The sequence below is a fragment of the Lampetra planeri genome, chromosome 1 (assembly GCF_965212315.1).
Source record: "Lampetra planeri chromosome 1, kcLamPlan1.2.h2, whole genome shotgun sequence".
In the NCBI taxonomy this organism is placed as follows: Eukaryota; Metazoa; Chordata; class Hyperoartia; order Petromyzontiformes; family Petromyzontidae; genus Lampetra; species Lampetra planeri.
In genome coordinates, this window is record NC_136107.1 from 1,132,790 (window position 1) to 1,148,679 (window position 15,890).

A 15,890-nucleotide genomic window follows, 5' to 3' on the forward strand; every position below is an offset into this window, starting at 1 on the left:
TTATCAATGATTAATGGGCCTTCTCTTGCTCCGTGAAACATAAATACACGAGCAACTCCCCGCTCACCCCCTTCATGCTTATTGTTGATCAGTCTGGAATTGTAGTCACTTTAAATATACAAATGTTATTAGTTGTTTCTTTAAAATAAGGCCCTTTGTTTTAACCGCCATGAAGCTGCTTCTCATGAAAATGAATTACACTAAGTTTCAATAAACTGCGCGCCTTGAACTCCACTTGCTTCAATCCCAGTTGCTATTTTTCACGCCGCCTTCATGCCTATGTGGGGAGGGGGGGGGTGCATTGTATGTTTTTCAGCATTCTTCAACGGAGATTTTTTTCTTTCTCTCTCTCTCTCTGCTTGTACACACAAAGCCATCAAAGCCTTAATGTCTCCTCGAAGCAAGTTGTCTTTTCATCTTCGTGTGCTATTGCGGAGATGTTCAGTGTCCTGCTGAAATGTCAGCCCTCTCCAGTGACGCTAGGTCGTGATCCTGCGAGCAGTAAACCGCAGGAGGTATGGAGACAATCTCTCAGTCCACGTGTGTCTCTGTCAACGGCGCAGAGATGTCGGCGAGTGGCATCGTGATGCTGATTTGCGTTGATCAGAAATGTAAAAAAAAAATCACGTTTTCACCTTCCCCTATTCGCGATGGTGTGGTTGCGGAATTTGTTTTCTGTCTTGAAACCAACTACACTTTCATTTCATACATAATAGAGGTGTTTTGGGTTGGATCGCGTAAATGTATAAATGTGTCGTTGAACCCGCCACCACCCGACACAGCCAACTAGTAAGGGTTGTCACGTAAACAGAACGTGCCAATTCGTTACGGGTGGTGGCGGGTTTAACGACACATTTATATATTTACGCGCTCTAACCCGAAAAATACCTGTATTGTGGATGATATTGGTCGCGACAGCCTACGTGTTGAAACTGACTTTCATTCCAGTTTGTAAAAAATACTGTTGAAGGGGGAGGCCTTCTGCAATCAAAGTTTACTGCCCAACATTTAACGCACAATGATATTTTAATCTCAAGTTGAAAGTTAACGTACGGGGAAATATGCAAAAATATACGGAGTTGCACACGTACACATTTATATATTTTTGTTCACGAACTCGGCGTCGTATTGCCATGTCAAGTTAGTGGGCATATTTTTAAATAAAGGAGCCTTCTTAGATGCGTCAGTGGCACCTCCGACAAGGCCGGTCGCATGCGAATGGGGGTTTTTCCCACGTCATTGTGCCGCTCGAACAAAGAAATCGGGAGGCTCGTGGGCAGGTGTTCTGCGTACCTGTCACCCGATACATGTCAAACAAAAAAAAATCCCCCAAAACACGGATTTACCTTCAATTGCCACTAAACTCACAGGGTCCTTTCCGACAAATGGCAGAGTCCTTCTTGGCTACTGGCACGCCACGTTCAAGCCGCCACTGGCGTTATATACGTTTAAAATCTACGTGGTAATTACACAATTCTGAATTTTTTTTTTTAACTTCAGAACGTATGATGAATTTAAGCACACGCTAAATTCACCTTTGGAGTATACGATTTTAAGGCATTGGGCCAGAAATGTAACATTTTGGGTTGAGTGTCACAAAATAACTCTAATCGGGGCCAGTGCTAGGGTGGTGCCGAGGTCATCTCTGCACCGGTGATTGTCTTTTTGGCCCACACAAGTGCACTCTGCTTCGTGGTTTATCTCTGCCATGATGCCCCTCCACATACACACCAGCTGTGCTGGCTGCTCCATGAGAGAGGAACTGGAGCCAGGCCCTGGATCGAACCATTGTTTGGTGTAGCGCACACACGGAACACACACAGCTTATATATTTTTTTACCTGTGGCTTCCTGATTTCTGTTTTATTCTGAGATATTTGTTCGGCAAGATTGATTTGTTGACATCGATCGTGTAGCTGGTGGTATCGATAGTGGGCGCGTGCATGCATTTCACTTTGTGCTCGGAGTTGGGAGCCAAAGTACGGACGCTGCCGGCATAAGTAGAGCAGAGGCAATTAACAGTGGCAACCACTTCGTCACTATTCATAACCATTGTTCAATGTTTTACCAGCTAATTAAAAGTACCATCATGCGAAGGATTTTAAATTTTCACGTGGACTGTGCGCTGCAGTAAGATGGAAAGTAAATTGCAAGACTGGGGAGGGAGGCCCTATTTATGAGTTTGGTATAAACACAACTGAAGATAACTCGAGTATTCAGGATTGTACATCACACGCATCGGGGATAGCTGTGATCGACTGCTCTCCGACAGACATACCCCGATGCATGCACGTCGCTTGTTGTTTTCTGGCCGTGGGCCTGAATATAACTTTTATTTGTCCAAGTTTTAGGATTAGAAATACATTTACATTGCATTTACAAAGCCGTTTATATAACAAATTCCATACCATGTCGTCCAATTTTAATTTGTAAGTTTATACCGATATTTATCTTGGCCAATGTTATGAATTGTAATTTAATTAATGCTTGTTTAGGTATGGTTTCTGCGAATATTCTCGGATACCAAACTTGTATTTATTTAACAAAGCGTGATGTGTTATTAATCCATTTATCTCCGTTTTAATGTCACATTTCCCCTTAATTGTTGAGCACTGACTGGAATGAAATGTTGTTGGCTTCGGTCAAATAAAGCTACATCATTCCCACGTGGGCGGAGAGTGAAGTTGCCTGGGGGTCAGATTGGGAGGAGGAGGAGGAGAGACGGGGGACTGCTCGGGGCCGTTTGTTGAATTCGGTTCATTGACCAGTCGGCGCCGGCTGTCCCACAATGGTCACCGTCAAACGTCTCCCTCGGTGTCTGTGGACGCAGGCAAGCTGGCGAAAGCGTCGCAGTTAGACATCGTGTTTCCCCTCCAGCCTCCAGCCTCCAGCCCGTCGAGTGCCTTGATACATCAATCGTTGTTTTCACGTCAAACAAAACTATTTCGGGGCAGGACTTAACACGGTGTGCACCACTCCTGAGACGCGTGTCTCCTGCGGGGAAGAGGAGGCCCATAATACCCTCGAGAGGGGCTCTCTAGGACCCCATCTAGTGGAGGCCTTTCCACCGGCTGTGGCGTGAGCCGAGCAAATATATGTCTGGACTGCGCCGTTAATTCTACCTCTAAATATCACCGCTTAGCCCAATTTTTATTGTTGTAACAAAGCCATTCTTTTGTTACATCGTGACCTGTGTGGCAGTCACGTGCGTGTTTTGTCGGCCTCACATTGGGCAACACCTGGTCACTGTGTGCACGGGACTAAAGCCGATCGCCGGTGCCCTTTAGCGATGGCTCAGAGTGCCCCTTTGCACTCTGGGGCATCTGAAAGGGTCTCGTGGCATGCAGTGAAGTTCAAAGGTTAGCAGGCGTGGGGTGGCGATGGGGCAGGGGTTGGCCGCCGCTGTGGATTGTTTAGGATTAAGCCATCTTGCGGATCCGCTGCGAGCTGGGAAGAGGGGGGAGGGGCGAGGCCCTCCTGGCATTCCTGAGCTTTGTAAGAGAGCCCCCCCCACCCCTCCGCCTTCTGCAAATCCGAGGAAAGTTCGCGACGCCAGCTGCTGACGGGGGGGGGGGGCTCTGCTGGGTTTGCCGTATGTGTGGGCGACATGAGCTTTGGCATATCTGATCACGATAATGCACAAATATTCTAGATCTATAGAAGCCTCCTTCTGGGGGTTCTATGTGTGTGTGGTTTTTTTTTGACATCAGAAGTTTTGGCCATGACAGGCTTGTGTGAACAGCTCACACGGCAAACCGGCTTTTGGCAGAATGATAAAAGGGAATTAATCCAGATTGATGCGTTAGCACACCGCGCTACAAACCCGGCAACGTGAGTTTTATTCCCAGCCACGGATAGTAGTATTTGTTATTGTAACTTTCTGACCCCCGTGCCCCAACTGGATAGTTGTGAAAAAGAGCATCGTAGCTGATCGGATTTCTCCAGGATTGATCCAATACCCCCTGTTCTTTCTTACAATATTGGTAAACAACTTTAATGCTGTAAATTTTAACCAAAATTATTAGGCAAGTCCGTCATTGTTTGCATTAATATTTTCGTTACAGACTCCACGTAGGTAATTCGTTTGTCGAGTTTCCAAAATATCCGTTGACGTATCGACCCATCCATCTTCCCGTCTACCTATTGTTTTGATCTTGAAACAGGAAGACGTGCACGCCCTGGCCATCGCCGTGACATACGAGCCGAGTGACATTTACCATAAATATACTTTAGCCCCTCTTTGTAGAAGCCGTGAACTTCACAAGATCGAGCTTTCATCTGAGGCTTGGCAAGGTCACACCCGACTCTGACGAGGGCACCCCAGGTTCTGCTCGGCGTTCTCTCTCCCTCTCCCTCTCGCTCTCTCCGCTAATAAGTTCGCTACGTCTTCCACATCACTTTGACACGAGTTTGGCCTCGTGGAACCGAACAGGATAATTTCGGCCAGATGTTTCCATTTATCGGGGTTTCATCTTCTTCAAACGTATTTTAAGGTAGATTGAAAGCTGGCTGTGGAAAATTACTAAATTGTCAAATTTTCCCTGCGAGTATCGTAAATGCTGTTATTTCTCTAACTTCCCCTTCTATTACCGTTATTGTGTTAATGACTGCTATTACAGACCGATCATGCCGTTAAGGTTGAACTGGCTCGAAAGAGGAGCGTTATTGTGCTGAGCAGTAGGTACATTGGCGCTTTCTTTCCTTAACCTTCAACTTAGAAGATTGAAGTCACATAAAGCAATTAATGTCTGCATCGCAGTAAATTGTAAAACGTTGTTCTTTGCACCACGCGTCGCATGAGTGCTCGCGAAGTGGTGCTCTGCATCTGCTTCAAACCGACACTGCACATTTGACTGCGAAGTCGAGAAGAAGGGAAATAGTGTACGCACACATGTTTAACTTCTTTCGCACTGTGCGTAGACAACCGTGCTAATCGGAGGCGCGGGGGAAGGACATCAAGGGATAGAACGTAGGAATGTTACACGTTTTGGCACTGATCACGTGAACGTGGCACCATTTCTGCCCAAGCACAACAAGGGGTCAGGGGTTGAGCTGGTGAACGACATGAGAGCGATGGACTCACAAGGGCAGGTCAAATATCTGGCCACGTGATTTACTGGCATGGGACAGGGCTGCCCCTCCCCTCATTGTCTCCGCTGTTAAAATGCTAATTGGAGCCCAGAGTCTGCTGACTTCATACAAGAAGGTGCTTGACCTTTGCCCAGCAGCTTTACAAAATTATTGGCACCTGCATATGTTACAATGTGCCGTACAAATACACATAATATATATTTTTCAAACTTCTCATATAATTCCCTTTTTGAGTTGCCTCTATGTTCACGGACATGTTGCAATTAATGAATCATGGCTGTCACCATCCATTAATTATTTTATAAAATATAAATAATTTCTCGCAACGTTTCGATGTTTTAATCACACGTGTACGACCGAAATGTTTGCGTTCAAATTCGCTGTGTTTAATGGGTTCACGTGACCCTCAGGATGTGTATCCAGAGCTAATGAAGGCGAGGGTTGGTAGACTCCGTTTGGTTTGTGAAACTCTCAAACTCCTCTGGGCTGCGCGTGTGTTTATGGACCTGTCTGTGCGAACCAGTAAACGTTATGCCCTCACTTGCTCTCGTTTTCTTGAGGTGTTCCGAAGGTTTGCAAACTTTTTCAAATCGATTAATTCGTCGAATATCCCAATGAAAAAATAGCCCTGAGACTCATTGGTACTTTCCTGGATAAATAATACTTGAAGTAAGGTCCACGAAGTCAAAGTTTACGAGAGCATTATAACTGCTGAAAGAGTGTAAAGATTTTGCTTATGGAACAAATCCCCTGTGGTTTCGCTGAATGAGGACGAATTCATTATTAAACTTGCGATGCAAATATTATTGAAGAGTGCGCGGCGGCTCCGTTAAATGGCGTATGCCTCCTTTGTGAAAGGGGCCCTCCTTCTGTGAGAGATTTTGCAATATTTGACCATGACGAGACGCACAATGGTCTAGTCTTCGAGAGAGCATCTTGGGAACTTGAATGCCCTCAAGGAAGCGGATGTGACAGCCGGCTTAATGTCCCTTCTGAGAAAAGCTCGCGCCTAAGGGGCAACGTTGCCTCACGGCGGGTCACCCGGGGGGGGGGCGGGGAAGGGGATCTGGAGAGAACATTCGAGCTGATGCAGACTCGCAGCGGTAACAGTTTCATTAGCCTCATTCCACGCTGTTGCTGAGGTAGTGTGTCATTGCGTTTCATTTATGTGTATTTCATGTAACGGCTCTTACCGCTTCATGCCATTATTCACCGGGTAGGCGGAGGAGAGGGTCGTGCCTTTGGTTAGCGGACCAAACTCTGAACCCGGCAACCTGATATGGATGGATTGCTGGCCACGGTTAACATCAGTGTTGAGTGACATCTAAACCAGGCCTGGGCTCTCATGCCCCACCCCACTCCAACCCTTCCCCCCGCACCAATAAAGGCAAATTAAATACCCTCTTCATTAAGTCAACAAAAGCACGCGATTATAGGAAATGCTAAGAATTCACCTAAAATAGTACAATAACAAAATCAGTCGGTCGGCAAAGGGCTGTAGGTTATTGTGTTTTATTGTTATTCACTGTCTGTAAACACCTACTTTATTATATTTTTATGGCAATGTTTTGCTAAACTGTCGTTCTTGCTGGTTATTTGTACAAGGGTTATGAAATTGAGTGATGCTTCCACGAACGTATGACACGGTCCTTGTGCTTGCCAAATAAGTAAACAGCAATGTACAATAGTTCGTTTTAGGTTGTCTTCATTTGCAGCAGGTTCATGTTATGTGCCATTAGGTTGTGATCGGCCTGAAAGCGTTACTCGTGTAACCTGGCATGACAGCAGCCCGGCTGCTTGTCAGGCCTTCCACCCACAAACAAACCCGAGTGGAAGAGCAGACACACACGTGCTGTCTAGGCGAGAAGGGAATTGAGATCGTTAAAATATGTGGGTCACGGAATGAGGAGTTTAAAAAGAGAAACATTCACACTTCGAGAAGTTCATTTTGGAAGGGGTGATTATATTTAAATATTTGATGATCAATTAAAGCAATGATAATGTGTACGTCCTTTGTTAGTCTTCACCATGCTGGTCAGTGCACGGGCTGGTGAAGGCGCGGTGTCCAGTGCCTAGTTCAGACGTCGCACGCTCACTGGTGTCAGCCATGGCCAGGGGTCGATAGCAGAGCGCACTTAGACCACGCCACCGCTTTTCTGTCTAAAAGCAGCAATGAAAATAACAATGTATAACCCTTCATCAAACCACTGCTGTATGAAGTCATCACCATTCTGTGCCAGTCATATTAATGATAAGGATAACAACAACAACGATAACCCTGCACACTCTTTGGTTCTTTCGGTAAAGTCACGTAACTTTTACCGAAAGACTTTACCGAAAGAACCAAAGAGTAATTCCTGCAGTCACGAAAGCTCCAAATTTAAGATCGAACCCTGCACACGTTTAACAACCCGTTGCAAGAAACGCGTGCTCCTGCATTTCACTAACAACCGAGTTGTATCTTCCCACGCAACGAACGCCGCTGGTGCGACACGCGGTGCGGTGAACGCCGCACTGCGCCCCCAAGTCGCCTGGATGAAGCGGACCGTTGTCTTCGCAAGGCGGTGATGTCACCAAGCGGAATCCAGGCGCGTCTTGCGTGTCTCGAAATTACTGGGCCGCTTGGCGCCCGCACACTCGAGCAGAGAGCGGCCGCCTCTTTTTAATTTGTATTTCCATCGACCTGGAGCGGGGCCAAGGCCGCCAAGCGAACGCCGCTCGGAGCTCAGAGCCTCGTCTCGCTCAGGGACCCCCCACCCTCCACCCCCGCGCGCTCTCCAACTTTTACTTCGCCGTGTTTACCAGTCGCTTTGATTGACCGAGCGGCGGTTTGGAGGAATTTCGCACTGATTTAATGCCGTCAAATGTTACGGGGGGGTCCCTCCTTTAGAAATGTATAACGTGAAATACACGGACATTTACAAATGCGGATTACGCGTGAAATGATGCACACGTAGTGCCGGTGTGTTTTTTGTTTTGGAACAACTTTCCCGGCACAGAATTTTTTTGGGGTGTTGATAGCAAATCGTTTAGTTTGTGGCATTATGCCTGAAGTTCATACCGCCTGTTAAACGTTGAACAGAACGTTTGGGTTCACCTGCATGGACATCCCAAGCGCCGTCTATAAAAAAAATATGTAAACTTAATTACTGTGCTGCTTTCGCCGTGTGTGGTTGCTGAGTGATCTAACGCAGTCATCCCATCGTGCCGACGCGTTTTGTAAAACTCTGCAGAGCGACGTAATCAGTTGATTGTGTCGTATTTACGTGACAGTCGTGTCCTCTTGTTGAAACTCCCTTGCTCGAGAGAGCATGTCGCACCGTTTGAAGAGAGAGAGAGGGAGAGAGGCGGGGGGACGACGACGTGTGAATGTCAGTCGCGGCTGGAGGATGGAGTTGGGCCGGTGCCCAGAGTAGGAGTAGTAGGAGGATGAGGGCTCCACACAACTTCGCTTTGGCTCGCTGACCCCTGCGCTCAGCCGGCAGATCACCGCCACAAATCCCTGGCAGCGCGTGGGAGAGTGCGCCCTTTTATTATTGCTCCGCTGATCACGGGAAGAATCAATATAAAGAACTAATGCAGAATAGAGGCTTGAAATGTGAGCCTTCTGGTATGTGTTAACAAGGGCCCGGCTTGTTAGGGACACGCAGATTGGTCATGCCGATGCTTTACTCGGAACAATGGGAGCTATGCATTATACGGTAAACTGTGATGTAAATAATCTGTTTTTATGCGCGTTAAAAGGTAAGGACAGCCCATGAGAGCCTTTTGGGAGCCATAGTTTGCTGGTCACATTTATTTGAGAACATGTTCTCATGGTGCAGGATACGTGCATTCGGTGCACCAACGAGGGAATAGTAGAAGGGTAACGTTATGACAGAGATTTAGCATTTCGTGCGAGATATCAAGGCACAGGAGTGGTGGCCTTGTGGTTAGCCCACTACGCTACAAACCGCCTCACATGAGTTCGATTCCCGGCCAAGGGGAACATCAGTGACGAGTGATATCCGAACCGGTTATTTCTCCCCGTCCCTCCCTTCGCCAATCTGCACTGACATACATGGAGAAGTATGGCCACGCAACCCCAATGACCAACACGGTTTGGGAGAAGCCTTCACCCAGCAGTGGATTGAGACTGATGTCAATCTTCTTGGTTCTTTCGGTAAAGTCACGTAGAAGGGAAGTAATAAAATCATAAAAATAAAACATAATAAAATAATTCTCACGACGTTTCGGCCACATCGCAAGCAGCCGTCCTTGCGTTGTGGCCGAAACGTCGTGAGAATTATTTTATTATGTTTTATTTTTATTATTTTATTACTTCCCTTCAACGTGACTTTACCGAAAGAACCAAGAAGATGAATCCCTTGCAGTCACGAAAGCTTTAAATCGAAACTGCTGTCAATGATAATTTATTATTTGGTCATCAATTCATGGGTGCAGGTGTTTTAATAAAAAAAACAGCAAGCGTCTTCCATGCTTACATTTGTAGGAAATGGCTTTTTGTAGCCGCGTATAGATCCCGCTGAGCATAGTCTCAAATGTGGAACGATCTCGTGGATGAAGCGTCACGCAACGGCGTTGGGTTTTCCTTTCGGCGTGGAGACCTCGGCAGCACGAGACGACACCTGGGAGCGGTCCCACCTCTCGGCTCACTCTCTCGCCTCGCTGACGGTGATTGCTGTCGCTTAACGAGCTAAGGCCGTTCCGTAAGAATCGACTGAATTATTGAAGTCGAGCCGGCGACACTAGTCAGCGGGAGGTGCGTGAGTGACTGTCGCGTGCTGGAGGCAGTGGGGGGAGGGGGGGGGGGTGCCGTTAGGTTCGTTCTGCAGGGGCCCCGGTTGCTAGGACCCATGATGGGCACGCACGGGATTACCGCCGCCTATCTCGATTTGGGAGCGCATTGCTTGAACAGGGCAAAATGGACAAGGATAAAAACACACACACACACGCACGCACACAACCCCCTTTCGAGGCTTTGTCCGGCCCTTTCTCCTGTACTCACACAAGGCGCTCTAAGTCTCCAGAGTAAACGTTTTTTTTTTGTGCAGCAAATTATAACTCATCGCTGCGTGTTTCAGCAATGAAGATGTTCACGTCGTGTGAGAAATTGTGAACGCGCAGTTTGTGAACGCAGCGTGGCACGCCAGTTGAGCGGACACGTGTGCAATGATACATTTTGCCGAATAAAATAATCCGAGTGGTGGCAACAGTCGCTGGCATTTGTGGAATTGAGGGATCTGACGTACGGGAGGGTTTCCTTATGAATGGCGCTGAGCTGTTGATTCAAGAATGGTCGGCATGTTGGCATATACCGCCTTATTGTAACGTATTTGTTATTGACCTATTATGGTAATCTGTTTACTTTTTCAATGGGTCTGCTTAGTAGCTATACATGTTGATTTAAAGGATTATCTCTTAACTTAATGGCTACTAATAGCGTAACTATTCTTTTGCCAATGCAAAATCTGTTCATCAGAAAAATATACATTCTATTCCCATCAGGCCCCATCATGTAAAGTGCAGTCTGCAGCATTTAATGACAAAATAGTTGAGATTTTTTAAATATATATTTTAAACCTTTTTTGTTACTTGATATAGCAATCAACGTTTCCATAAAATTGTAATTTGACGTTGCAGCGCATATCACAATCGGGCTTTTGTTTCCTCCAATGGGCAATGGCCATTCAGAGTTTCTTGTTTCGTGGATATTTTCGAAATTCAATTTTGTGGACAAAGTTGTAAAATGGACCGTGACACCCCCTTGTCGCAGTGTTTACCTCGGTCACCCGGGCGACGGCGCAAACCGTGGCACGGCTGAACATCTCAACCTGAACGCTGCCAGCTGAATTGCAACGCGTGTAGCAGACCCTATGGATTCGATAGCTGCTCGGACACACACACACATTCTTTGTTGCCGTCTTACATTTATCCCGAGCGCGTGTTGAGAAGTTTCCACCGCTTTTCGGAAAGGGAGGTGTCAGGATCTGGTAAATGTTCACCTCTTTGGCTCCGTGATAAATCGACGCTCCTCTTGACAGCATCCTGCCATTAAAAGAGAACCCAGAGTGCTGGGCGTGCTTAGCGCAGTGACCCAACGTGTTTGTCCGTTCAAACGTTCCTTTATAAACGAGGTTCGTGTTTGCCATTTTACTGGATCATGTGTCCCCCCTCCCTCCTCTACAATCTGAAATAACAGTATAACATTAAGAGGTGATTATTTACATTTGTGGTTAAACATTTCCTAACTTTTACGGTTATGCCCGAGAGCTATGGATGCAAAGTGTACGTCCACCAGCATCGTATCTCTGTGCGAGATGCGGCGTTGTCGAGGTCACGGACCCTGAAGGCCTCGTCCTCTGCATGGCTGAGAATTCAATCAAAGCTCGTTTGTGAAAGCATCGGTCTGAAATAGCGTGAAACGTAGTTACCTTGAAAACGTATCGCCGCACTTTCACTAACTTTCACTCGGCTACGTTTGTTTACAAAATAACTGTAAATAAACCCCCACGTAGTTTTAGCATACGCAGCACAGACATTCCAATACGAGTCCGGGTGAAAAAAGTTAATCTTTAGCCGGGCCAGTCGGCAGTAAAAATGCTTGGCAATGACCATCATTAACATGGGAGGTGAACTCAGTGTAAATTCGATCCTTTGTTTCACGTCACCGCGATCACATGATCTGGGACATTGTTTAAGAAAATAACCTTTACGTTAGCAGCGCAGTAGCGTGGTGCTCGCAAACAGCTCTCTTTGCAGTCCGTTCAAAGGCTACATGGGGGACCTTTGTCTGTGCTTGTGCGTGTGAGCGCGTTCGGATGGCTGAGCCAAGGGGCACATCCAGAAGTGACTTTCCAGGTTGTCCAGGTAAGTGGTTGGTCTGCGTATAACTGCACTTTACTGTACTTTCACAGCAACGAGAATGTGTGACGGCACATTATGATGTAATTGCATTGGTAGGTAAGTCCAGATTTACCTAATCTCCGGAATTTCTAAGGATTTGTCATTTCCACAGATACGATGTGTCCCCACGTGTGTGTGGGGTGACGGTATCGAGAAAGTGTCGCGTGTCCATTGCTCTTTTGCTTTGGGAATGTTTCAGGTGTGAGATGGCCCTTGTGTGTTTGAGTGCTCTTGCCGCCACAAGCGACGCATGTGTAATGTTTTAAGCACTCCTGCTACGTGTGATTAAGCAGTTCATTCGCTTTCGTCACTTGGTACGGGACCAGAATGCACAATGCATTGGTATTCCCTTTGTCATACGCTGGTTACGTTCATACGAGCGTATAGCCTTTGTCAGACGCTCTCGAATGACAAAGGTTACCAAACAAATGCTATGCTAATGCTGCCCATTGTGGCTGCATTAAGCGATGAATCATAGACGCGTGCAACGTTGTTCATGGGAGGTGCTCTTTTGTTATGCCGACTTAATCACTGCAGGGCAGTGCACGCCGCCTGCGTATAGCACCCCCCCCCCCCACTGCTCCGTTTGTGCCAAACTAGGTGCACCACTGGGCAGGCGAGAGAGAGAGATGGGAGACACTAGTTGTTGTAGAGAGACTCTAGTTGTTGTAGAGAGACACTAGTTGTTGTAGAGAGACACTAGCTGTTGTAGAGAGACACTAGTTGTTGTAGAGAGACACTAGTTGTTGTAGAGAGACACTAGTTGTTGTAGAGAGACTCTAGTTGTTGTAGAGAGACACTAGTTGTTGTAGAGAGACACTAGTTGTTGTAGAGAGACACTAGTTGTTGTAGAGAGACTCTAGTTGTTGTAGAGAGACACTAGTTGTTGTAGAGAGACTCTAGTTGTTGTAGAGAGACACTAGTTGTTGTAGAGAGACACTCGTTGTTGTAGAGAGACTCTAGTTGTTGTAGAGAGACTCTAGTTGTTGTAGAGAGACACTAGTTGTTGTAGAGAGACACTAGCTGTTGTAGAGAGACACTCGTTGTTGTAGAGAGACTCTAGTTGTTGTAGAGAGACTCTAGTTGTTGTAGAGAGACACTAGTTGTTGTAGAGAGACACTAGCTGTTGTAGAGAGACACTCGTTGTTGTAGAGAGACTCTAGTTGTTGTAGAGAGACTCTAGTTGTTGTAGAGAGACACTAGCTGTTGTAGAGAGACTCTAGTTGTTGTAGAGAGACACTAGTTGTTGTAGAGAGACACTAGCTGTTGTAGAGAGACTCTAGTTGTTGTAGAGAGACTCTAGTTGTTGTAGAGAGACACTAGCTGTTGTAGAGAGACACTAGTTGTTGTAGAGAGACTCTAGTTGTTCTAGAGAGACACTAGTTGTTGTAGAGAGACTCTAGTTGTTGTAGAGAGACACTAGTTGTTGTAGAGAGACACTAGTTGTTGTAGAGAGACACTCGTTGTTGTAGATAGACACTAGTTGTTGTAGAGAGACACTAGTTGTTGTAGAGAGACACTAGTTGTTGTAGAGAGACACTAGTTGTTGTAGAGAGACACTAGTTGTTGTAGAGAGACACTAGTTGTTGTAGAGAGACACTAGTTGTTGTAGAGAGACACTAGTTGTTGTAGAGAGACACTAGTTGTTCTAGAGAGACACTAGTTGTTGTAGAGAGACACTAGTTGTTGTAGAGAGACACTCGTTGTTGTAGAGAGACTCTAGTTGTTGTAGAGAGACACTAGTTGTTGTAGAGAGACACTAGTTGTTGTAGATAGACTCTAGTTGTTGTAGAGAGACACTAGTTGTTGTAGAGAGACTCTAGTTGTTGTAGAGAGACACTAGTTGTTCTAGAGAGACACTAGTTGTTGTAGAGAGACTCTAGTTGTTGTAGAGAGACTCTAGTTGTTGTAGAGAGACACTAGTTGTTGTAGAGAGACACTAGTTGTTGTAGAGAGACACTAGTTGTTGTAGAGAGACACTCGTTGTTGTAGAGAGACTCTAGTTGTTGTAGAGAGACACTAGTTGTTGTAGAGAGACACTAGTTGTTGTAGAGAGACTCTAGTTGTTGTAGAGAGACACTAGTTGTTGTAGAGAGACTCTAGTTGTTGTAGAGAGACACTAGTTGTTGTAGAGAGACACTAGTTGTTGTAGAGAGACACTAGTTGTTGTAGAGAGACACTAGTTGTTCTAGAGAGACACTAGTTGTTGTAGAGAGACACTAGTTGTTGTAGAGAGACACTAGTTGTTGTAGAGAGACACTAGTTGTTCTAGAGAGACACTAGTTGTTGTAGAGAGACACTAGTTGTTGTAGAGAGACACTAGTTGTTCTAGAGAGACACTAGTTGTTGTAGAGAGACACTAGTTGTTGTAGAGAGACACTAGTTGGTGGGACGGACTCTGCACCAGAGGTCGCAAACGGGTTTTGATTCCTTACCCGTACCCGGCCGCACCAGGGTCGCAAATGGCTACCCGTACCCGGCCGGGTAGGGTACGGGTATCGGGTAGGGTACGGGTATTGGGTAGGGTACGGGTATCGGATAGGGTACGGGTATCGGGCAGGGTACGGGTATTGGGTAGGGTACGGGTATCGGGTAGGGTACGGGTATCGGGTAGGGTACGGGTATCGGGTAGGGTACGGGTATCGGATAGGGTACGGGTATCGGGTAGGGTACGGGTATCGGGTAGGGTACGGGTATCGGGTAGGGTACAGGTATCGGGTAGGGTACGGGTATCGTGTAGGGTACGGGTATCGGGTAGGGTACAGGTATCGGGTAGGGTACGGGTATTGGGTAGGGTACGGGTATCAGGTAGGGTACGGGTATCGTGTAGGGTACGGGCATCGGGTAGGGTACAGGTATCGTGTAGGGTACGGGTATCGGGTAGGGTACGGGTATCGGGTAGGGTACGGGTATCGGGTAGGGTACGGGTATTGGGTAGGGTACGGGTATCGGGTAGGGTACAGGTATCGTGTAGGGTACGGGTAGGGTACGGGTATTGGGTAGGGTACGGGTATTGGGTAGGGTACGGGTATCGGGTAGGGTACGGGTATCGGGTAGGGTACGGGTATCGGGTAGGGTACGGGTATTGGGTAGGGTACGGGTATCGGGTAGGGTACAGGTATCGTGTAGGGTACGGGTAGGGTACGGGTATTGGGTAGGGTACGGGTATTGGGTAGGGTACGGGTATTGGGTAGGGTACGGGTATCGGGTACCCGATTGCGACCTCTGCTCTGCACGGAGTTGTCTGTACCCTGCGGCCATGTCTCCGGTCGTCGTCGTCTTTCGAGACTCGGCGAGGCACCATCGATCAATATCGTTCCCGAAGCACGAACACGCTGGGGGTGCTTTTCTCTCGGTTGATAAATTGGTCATAGTCTGCGGGGCGGCTTGTTACAGTAAACCTCTTCATTGTTGTCCATCCAGTGTGATGTTGGCCTAAAATCGACCTGCTCTTTACTCTGAATGATCTACTTTTTTCCCCTGGTGTCGTTGCTTTGTAATAAATCAGACTACAGTATTTGTTTTCTATTCTGAGCGTGGCAGTTTCATAGCACTCTGGGAACTCCAGTTCTTACAGTGATTTACGGCAGCTCTTAAAGCCACTTTAAGTAAATATGATTGAGTAAAGGAGAGGTTGGTCCGTTATCACAGTGGTGGTACGTGGTTACATTCCTTCGTGCTCCTAAACGACTCCATCGGTGTAGTAGGTGATCACACACACGTATAGAAGCATTCCAAGCCACCTGGGACCTTCTGGGAAACGGATCCCATGCGAGTCTGAGGACTGTGCAGATTGGAGGTGGCCATCGTGGGCCTGTGTGTGCAGGTGTGGTAATGCCCAGGTGTGCCATTGCCCAGGTGTGTAAATTCCCAGGTGCTATCAGCTGTCATCCA

At 46.9% G+C, this 15,890-nt stretch overlaps 1 protein-coding gene across 5 annotated transcripts in view; it reads left to right on the forward strand.

Annotated features, from left to right (window-relative positions):
• The window catches only part of LOC144722472 (tensin-3-like), a 144,308-nt gene that overhangs the window by 50,685 nt on the left and 77,733 nt on the right, over window positions 1-15,890 (forward strand). The window contains exon 1 of one of the 5 annotated variants that reach the window (XM_078601292.1): window positions 11,858-11,960. The exons of the other annotated variants lie outside the window; for them this stretch is intronic. The gene's annotated coding sequence lies outside the window, so the exon portion shown is untranslated. Of the gene's footprint in view, window positions 1-11,857; window positions 11,961-15,890 lie in introns of those variants that run through there. 5 annotated transcript variants of the gene reach the window in all.